We start from the raw sequence: 10,108 nt of genomic DNA on the forward strand, positions 1-10,108 counted from the left end.
GTAAGGAATTTCTGTGGGAATAAAAATCTATTGTTAGAAAAGATAAAGAGTGACCTTGCCTAGGAAGCAAACAAATAAAAAAAATGCTGTTAACTTGGTTCTTTTGTTAGTAAGTGCTAAACATTGTATTTGACAAAATTGCTTTAAGAATTATTGGAAGCTTGGGATAACATTAACTTCTTCCAGAGGGGATTTTCATTTTCTTGTACCCTGCTTCTCTCAGAACTTTCTGGCGGAAGTTTCCAAATCCAATTGCAGGCACTGAGATGTGAGGTGTGTTATGGAGGTTATTCACCTTCATTTATGGAATTCTGTTTATTAGGGCGATGCTTATAAGTGGGTTGTTTAGAAAAGACTTCTGTGTGATCAGTTCTAAATTTCAACTTTTTTCCTCCTAGTCCAAAGACTCTCAAAGTTGCTCTTCCTACTGCTCATGTGTTATATCCTGTTTCAGAATTGAAACCATGTCCTCCTAAGGCTTCCTGGCTCTCCATTTCCAATCATCTATGGTCTGGTATGGCTCACAGCTGCTAAATCTTCTATCCAATGTCCTTTATTTTTTGTTTTCTATCTCAATTTCCTGGCAATAAATGTTCCACATTTTCTATAATTTTAAATTATTGTGCTTTCAGGAAAGAATGCAAAATGTTAGGAATTCAAAACTTAGTACCACACTTACTCAGTTCAGCAAAGAAACTGACTCGTGAGTTTCCATTCGTTTTTACTCATGTGCAATGCCTTATTAATATCAACAACTGAGTTCATTTTGAACAACAGGAAGGAAACCACCAGGCTGGAGCCATTCACAACAATTTAAATGAAACAATTTATACCCTCAATCATGGGGAATTTGTGTAATACTTTTATTTGAGCACTTTGCCCGTTCTGAAGTGGCACTGACAATTTGGATAACTTAATGATCATCATGAACTTTCTTCATTGATGACTTTAAATCTATAACAAGTTCAAGTACATATTGTTATGTGCGACTGATGAAAGAAACAAGCTTTGAGGCCAGTCAATTTTGTACTGTAATCATCTTGCAATGATTATATTTAAACAAACACCTATTGATAATCACTTCATGCCAGAAATTGATGTTTCAAGAGACAAGATAGACAACAGATCAGTGAAGCAGCTTCTGCCAGGACATGCACAGTGTTGTGGTTTCAGTTTATTTATATTTTTGCTTTTATTTTCATTTTCATACTTTGAAAATACCGTCCATACATGCATACATATATTGTATCTTGATGTCAAACCTTTCTCATTGCAACTCCCCTACAGGTTCCCCAATATATTTCACTCATAACTTCATGCCTCCCTTTAAAATTTTAGTTCCATTATTTAATTAAATTTAATTTATCTAACGTAATCTGGGCCATACTTCCCATATGTCTATGGTGTGGGTTTATCTACTGCAGCATGGAAAACTTTCCAGTGTTTAGGCCACTAAACAAATATTACCCCTCCTCATGCCAGAAGTCACCCACTGAAATAATCACATTTTTGATTATTGATGGGGGCGTGGAGGGTCCCTTCCATCTTCCACATTGGAGCTTTTAGCTGGTTTTATTTTGGTTTGATTATAAGTAAATATATTCTGAGTTCAAGCATTCAACAGCTATGTAATGTGTCGATTGCGTTGGGTGGGTTACTGAGTCTAGGGGTTGTAACCCACCCTGCAATCAGTTACTCCAGGGTCACAAAGGGGTGCTATCTGGAAGCGAATGAGCTAGAAAAGAAGAAGGAGGCCATGCTAAGTTTGTCACAGCCTCCGTTTATTAGGGATGGGTTACAGTTTATATAGGGTAAGGAATGGGGGGGGGCACAGGGGTCTGGACTCTTGTCACATGGTCCAGGTCACGTAGGCCAGGAGGTGATGATTCTTTGGCCAGGAAGTCGTGAGTTGACACACCTAGTTCCCTGGATAGCTGGAATGTGAGGCGGGTTCTGCTAACAGATAGTTCTCCATTACAGCTTAATTGGGTGTGGGGCAGGTTCTGTCAATAGAACGACTCTCAACACAATTATAGATGTGGGGTTCTCTGCAGACTCCCCAAGGCGATGGTTCCTGTAATGATTTTAGGAGGAAATGGCTCCTGACAGTCATGTCCAGTTGACAATGCTTCACAGCAGTCCTCTCTAAGATTTAAGTTCTCAAATTCCTTCCTTTGCCACCTTCTATTTAAAGCAAATTCTTTTCTCATAAACTATATCTTCATAAAAGTTTCCCCTCTCCTTGTTTTTCTCCATTCCTCCCCACCTCCCTTCACATCTGGATTCACTCCCTTTCTTTCTCTTATTAAAATGAACAGGATCCTAAGAGATTAGAACAAAACATAACCAATGAAAATATAAAAGGATAAAAGAAAATCCATCACATCAAAGATAGACAAGGCAAGCCAACAGAAGGAAAAGGGCTCAAGAAGAAGGAACAAGAGTCAGAAATCCCCCTCATTTACACACTCAGGAGTCCCACAAAAACACTAAACTGAAAGCTAATACATGTCTATAGTATCCCTTGTGCAGGCCCTGTGCCTTCAGTCTCTGAGAGTTCATAGGAGCTTTGCTCAGTTGAATTAGGGGGTCCTTGCACTCTGACATCCTTTATCCACCCCGACTCATACATTATTTTCTGGATCCTGCTCTGTGGGATTCCCTGAGTTATCTCTCTCTTACTCTCTCTCTCTCTGAAAATAACAAAAGTGATCTGAAATAAAACCAAAGGTTCTTTGAACACCCACAAGGAGCTTTTTGTGATGTCACTATGTCCTCTTTTATCCACGAAGCATTGTAAGGTTACTATTTGGAGTGTCAAAACTAATTTCTGACATGAAATGATCAAATTATGCTGGAATAATATAAATAATGATGGTGTTATTTTTATTAATGATACACAACAGCCTCAAATACAGACTGTTGATAAAGGATAGCCGAGGAGTATGTTTACTGGACTTTATGATTCATCCTTAAAATATCACATCACAGACTCATAAAAACAGTAGGTACAATGCATATTAAATATTATACAAAAGTTGTAGTAATTTTATTGTCTTATTTTTTGCCGTCTGACAATTCTGTGCAATGTATTGTTTTATCACATTCCCTTTCTTCTCCCAAGTCTCCCCAGCTGATGACCTTTCTTGACTCAGCCAACTTCGCAATAGTTTCTAATATATTTTCTAGAATACTTGGTATTGTTGGTAATTTTTTCATTTTCTTTGCTATTTTACATACTAAAATGCAAGCATAGTCATGCCTTTAAATGAAATAAGTAACAAATAAAAGCAAAATATAATATATAATAATAGATAGTAACACGATAGTTTCTCGATATTTCATTGGGATATTATTAAGTTTTATTGGTAAAAAATAGCAGGTAAAATCTTGTTATGTCCTCCTTTCAAATAAAAAAGAATCATTATATGTGACTTTTTTTTTTTACTATATTTAAGTGAAATAAAGTTGAAATACATTATCTGTAACAGCAATGTCTGCTTCTTATTCTACGTTCTGTGGATTGGGAATCCAAACTGAATTATGAACCCACATCTATCACTCCTTGCATGAAGAAACCTCTAGAATTTTTATATAGTAACAGTTAACATAACCAGAACTGGGAGGACAAAAGAGTAACCTTACAGTGGGCAGAAGAATGTCAAACAGTTGAAACAGAGAGAATGGTAGCTTTTGGGGGACAGAATTATCTCCTCGGCACATATTTAAGTGAGGTGCTGTAATTCTGTGTATGTTTTATTTCATAAAAAGATTTACCATTTGCTATATATAGATGAAAATAATAATCCATTCTCATTCCTAGCAAGAGGATGTAGGAGTTACAATTTGTGTTCTGTGTGTCTATTCAAAGCAGCAGGCTTAAAAAGCCAAGGGGCCAAAATTGATGAGAAGAACTGCAGAGATGTCTAAATTTAACTGGCTCTTGTAACCAGGGCACTTGCTCTAAGGACAATTTAAATAGTGCGAGAAGTAAGTGGTTTTGTGCTGCAATCCCATGTGAAATCTGCAAGAAGAAAGTGCCGTTTCTATTATAATAAATAAAAGGAAAGCAAAGTCTGTGCTTCACAGAAAGCAGCACTGGTGGACAAAATACAATAACTAGAAGCTGGGATTGTAGCTCAGAGCACACAATGTGTATGAGAGTCTGAAACAAATTATTTATACGCTGACTTTCAGCGCATCAACAATAAGTAATCCATTATCAGCTCGTGACCAGTTTTCTTGTTTGGGATTTATTTCTCTAGAGATTTTGTTATTGAAACAATAAGAGAAAATGTTGCTACAGATTCATGGTTGATGAAATGAAGGCAGAGCTATACATTACTAAGAACTCACATTTTTTAAATCTCTTAGAAGTCACTTGAGATTCACAGCATCTTCATCAGTTTCTGTTTGTTCTCTGCCATTATCTGAAATGTATGAAAAATTCTTAGAGAAGCTCTTTTTGGTACAAATATCAAAGAGGGAACTTTTAAATTATTCCTCAGGTATAGGAAAGTAGAGAGCTGGCTACTTCTGCCTTTGTGAAACCATAAAAGAAAAGATGGGAGTATTTTCCTTTTTTTTTTTTTTTAATGCCAGTACAAGTTCCCTTGGTAAGCAAAAGAGGTATTTGAGGACAGAAATGAGGATTTTCAAAAGTTGTTTGCTATGGTGAAGACATTATGCACTTTCTAATATTTATTTATAAAAGTATTATGCCACACATTGTTTGTAGCAAAATAAAAAGCAAACAAGGAAAAAGTTTTCAAATGTATTGGCATTCAGGTTGCAATTTTCATGGAAGAAGAGAAAACGCTGCAATTCTGTACCTTGGTTACAGTCTACTTTAAATCTGAGTATGATATTATAAAATAAGCTAATCTGTGATAAGAGCCAAGAGTTTAATTTGGGATTCCTTGAGGGGAATATCATATTTTGATTAATTTTTCTTACTAAGTTCTTATTCATTATTTTATTATCATTGGTTCTTCTCCTTGGTTGCAAAGACAATGGGATCAGAAGAGAGGGCTTTTCGAATTACACTTCTATTAAAAATTCACCTGGGCTCTAAATTATTTGTGTGCATTGAAGAGGCAGATGATGGGGACTGAAAGATGCGAGTCTGGCAGGCTTTCTTCTGCAGAGCCGTTTAGTATGTTGGTGCCTGTGATAACCGGCAGAGACTTTCTAAAGTTCACCTCACCCCCTTTTACTAACATTGCAAAGTTACATAACGTGCCCAGTTCGGTGCCTGGTACATAGTTTTATTGTTGGCATTTTGTTTTTGTTTGTTTGTTTTATTTTGCTCCCAGTAAAGAGTAGTAAATAAGAGAGGTTAGAAAACAGAGTGTAAATAGATCAACTTTCTCTTCAGTGTGCATGGAGGTTAGAGTACATCTGCTTGTAGTTACTTCTCTACTTCCTCATTTTCATGGGTTCTGGAATTGAGCTGAGGTTACCAAGATGGGGTGACAAGTATCTTTATCCACTAAATAATTTCTCTGGCCCTATTTTTTACCATTTATTAACTATGAAAACAAACTCACATGTGAATTGATGATGTGGCTGTTTATTGTTTTAGTGAACTTTTCATTGATTTCTTTTTTGGTCTCACTTCATCCATCCCAATCTCTTCTATCTCCCTGTCCCTTCATAATTGCCTTCCACCCTTGCATCCTCCTCAAAAACAAAATTCAAAAGAAAAACCAACAAAATATCAGAAACAAATTAAGCAAACTTAACTGAAGTCACATTGCAAAGAGTCAGGGCCTCGGGCCTCTGCTCCACCCTCAATTGAGACTCATTGAGACTCCTCTTGGATAGCCCGTCTTTGCCTTGTGTCACGAAGATCATGTAGCTGTGGATCTTCTGGTTCAGCTCCCTCACATGCTCCAGCATTTCACAGATGAAGTGAATGTTGTGGTGAGCCAACTCATAGCCCTGGTTCTCAGCCTGGGTGGTAGCTGCATTGGTCAGCCTACCAGTTTTCCCTCACTGAGGCCAAGAGGCCGAGCTCTCCAGTATTGCTCCAATTAGCCCATTTCCTGCAGCAGGCAGTAGGGAGTGGGGCCAGTCCTCCTGACTGCATAGAACTTATGTGTGTCACTCGGTCCAATTCTAAACTATTTTTCACTTTTCGTTTACCCTGCTGACACTAGACACCGCAGAGTCAAAGAATCATACCTTTCCATAAATTTCAGTACTAAAATCGTAAATAGATGATGGAATGGTCCAGTGGCACTAGCATCTTCATGGTAATACAGTTTACTAGCAGAATAAAGGAAGACTCCTATGAATCCCTTAGTGTGGAGACAAGGGTTTATATACTTGTTTTTATGTATGTGTTTATTATTTATTTACTCAATTTATATAGTTGCCTCATTATATACTGACCCTATCTGAACACTTTATCTTTTTAATAAAGCCAAATGATCATCATAATCCAGATAATTTAGTCAAAACATTGTTTTTCTTTAAGCATTAAAGAACCTTACAACCAATCAAGGTAAGATTGTGTTATGCCCAAATTCGTGGGTCCCTACAAAAGCCAACAAAGGAGACCGAGTCCCATATGTAAAAGCAAAGAGCCTTTATTTTAATCAAGTCTGCAAACTCGGTCTCTCCACATGTTCAACATATTGGAATATCTGGAGAGCCCTGAGCTAAATTAGAATTGGGTTTTTGTAGTAGTAAAGGTGGGGTGAGGGGATTCTGAGGTTCAGGACCCATGGTTGGCTGACATTTGTCTAGGGGTGCCCTGGTGAAGTGCTGACAGGTGTTTCTATTTACAGTGCTTGGAATGCCAGGAATTTCCTTTGAATGGTCTGCTCTTGGGTTGGGGTCAGGTAATCTCAGCATGCCAGGCATTGTCTCAGGGTAAATTATTGAGACTCTAGACTTTATTTAAATTTATCGATGGACAGAGTCCCAGGTGAAGATGGTTGGAGGAGGTAAAGAACTTCCTTTCTGCCCAGACTTAGATTATCATGGCTGGTCCTCACAATTGGAAACAGCACATTAAATCCTTTCATTAAAATATTGTTTATCAACCTCATATTAATGACTGCTAAGTTGTTCAAGTCATCAGTGCCCCACCTGCCTCATAAACACCTATAAAGATATCCTCAACATGTGACAAGCCCATGGTCTCTAGGGGCTGCCATCTTGTCAGATTATCTCTTTCCTGCATACTTAGATTGTACTATTGCTTTCTGGAGGCATAATAAATTTGTCTCTTTATGATCTTACCTGGCTCTGCTGTGGACTTCTTTCCTTCATAGAGAATCCACTTCCTGTGGCCTGTGAGTGACGATATAAGAACACTTAGCTCCTCTCTAGCGCCATGTCTGCTTACATATTGCCTTGCTTCGCACCATGATAATAATGAACTGTAAGTGAACCAATTCAATGTTTTTCTTTATAAGAGTTGCCATGGTTATAATGTCTCTCCATAGCAATAGAAACCCCAAGACACTATCAATGCAGTTTTCTTAAACTGTTATAATTTCTTTGTCCTAATCAATTATTCTCATTTACATACTTCTTTATTCACATACAGTGAAAGGAATAGCATTCATTATCTGTTTAGCATAAATATTTCAAATGTAGATGGAAAAAAATTTTTAAAATAACAGTTTGTCTCTTAATATTTCATAGAATAATACTAAGACATAGACAACAAAGAAATAAATTTTCAATAAAAATAATTAAATTTAGCGATATACAAAAGCCTATAACTGTCAATATGCTTACTTTTGCCACACCTGTAAAATAAAATTTTCATTATCCTGTCTTGATTTTGTGTTGTAGTTTGGGCTATTGCAGTGAATAGTTCTACTATACTTATATTTTTTTTTTTGAGACAGGGTTTCTCTGTGGCTTTGGAGCCTGTCCTGGAACTAGCTCTGTAGACCGAGCTGATCTTGAACTCACAGAGATCCGCCTGCCTCTGCCTCCCGAGTGCTGGGATTAAAGGCGTGCACCACCATTGCCCAGCACTTATATTCTTTATATTTATTTTTTCCTGTGATTAATTTATTTCATTTTGTTGTAAGGAAATTGAATAAATCAATTAATATTTATTTTCTATGATATATTTTTCACATATGTTATTCTGATAGCTGGGTTCAGACTGTAAAATTGTAATTTTATTTTTATTGAACTATAAAAACTAGTTAAGTGGTAGGAGTATAGTCAACATTGATTTAAGAATATATAAGATTTACCAGTTTTATAGTGTTGCTTAAACAAAAGTTTACAGCCAGCGTTATATGTGTTATTGAATGATTTTAGGTGCAAAAACTGACACAGCATAAGCTTTTAGGAGATAAGGTTGCAAAAAATGAATGTCAACAAATATTGATAAGGGTATCAGGATATGAAGAATATATTACATAATTATCTCACTTTTTAATTTTTGAGATTATAGTATAATTACATCATCTCATTATTCTCTTTTCTCCCTCAAAACTATCTCATGATTTCTCTCCAGAAATTTTGATTCACAATGTAAAAAAGAAAAAAGCTAAATAAGTTTTGGAATAAGAGATTTCTGGGTGCTTATTGAAGTTAGTATGTTGACAGTCCTTTTGATACTACTTGCAGTTGGAAATAACCAAATAAATAAAACAAATTTTATTCCCGAAAAAAAAGCTATTGCATAAGTAAAATAACACGTGGCGTAGTCCACTTTGTTAGCAACATTAAAGAGAGAATTCACATCATCCTATCAAATTATGTAGACAATATCAATTGCTCTTGATTAAAATTCTGAACAAACCTAGTGTCAGAGGAGAATTTTTGTAACTTGCTAAAGAATAGCTACTAAAACCTATAGAACCAGCCTAATGCATACCAACTGGAGGTGAATGCATCTTAACATGGGGGGAAAAGATGCCTGCTCTCAGTAGTGTTACTCAACACAGCAGTAACCTGTGAGACAAAGTAAGAAGGAAATAAAATATACACTGTTTTGATAATAACAAATGAATTTCCCTTTCATACATAGATGACCTCATATTGAGGTAGGAAACCCTAAGGCAGCTAAAGACTCTCTTAAGATTAGGAGATGCATCTAATAGGGTTGTAGAGAATACAACACGTGCACACACATTCAACATCTGTGCCCCAAATGCAAAGGTGCCCATTTTTGTCAAAGAAACATTGAATGACTGAAATAAAAATGAAATGTTTGCCCTGGTAATGGTGAAGCATGCATGGGCAGCCCATATATGGTGGTTTTGTTGAACTTGTCCATATTGGGTTTCATGTCTAAGTTGATGAGGACGACTGACTAGGTCTCTTCCTCAAGAGGGCACCAGAATTCATTGTAGATGTTTGTGAGCCACCATGTGGTCTCTGGGAATTGAATTCAGGACCTTTGAAAGAGCAGGCAGTGCTGATAAGCTCTGAACCAGCTCTCCAGACCCACACATTAGCCTTCACACATTGATGGTGATAGAGTTCAATACCTCACTCTCACCAATGGACAAGTAGCCCAGACCTAAACTAAACAGAGGGGAAAAATGGAGTTAGCAGATGTTATGAACCAAATGGACCTAAAAGATACCAATGGAACATTGACAAAATCCAACACCCCTTCATGATGAAAGAATTGGAGATCAGGGATACAATCAACATTATAAACATAATAAAGGCAATATACAGAAAATCAATAGCTAAATCCAAATTAAATGTAGAGAAATTCAAAGCAATTTCACTAAAATCAGGAAAAAGACACGGTTGTCTATACTCTAATTATCTATTCCATACAGTACTCAAACTTCTAGCTAGAGCAATAAGACAGTTGAGGAAATCAAGAGGTTACAAATTGGAAAAGAAGAAGTCAAAATTATCACTATTTCCAGACACCATGTGCAGCGCACAATGCCTGTCTGTGTTCTATGCACTACCATACAGTTCGCGAGTTTTGGGCAAGGGGCTGGAGGTTGAAACATAAAAAGACACACAGAGAGACAGAGACATGGACCTCTAGTCACTGGTAAGAGTCCTTTATTCAATAGCACCATGGAGGTTTATACACCCAACAGTCAAGTGTGCCAACAGGTGAAAACCTTATCCTCTGATCCTCAAGGCAAGGCAACAC

This window comes from Alexandromys fortis, unplaced genomic scaffold (genome assembly GCF_014885135.2).
Source record: "Alexandromys fortis isolate MF-2015 unplaced genomic scaffold, M_Fortis_MF-2015_v1.1 scaffold_52, whole genome shotgun sequence".
In the NCBI taxonomy this organism is placed as follows: domain Eukaryota; kingdom Metazoa; phylum Chordata; class Mammalia; order Rodentia; family Cricetidae; genus Alexandromys; species Alexandromys fortis.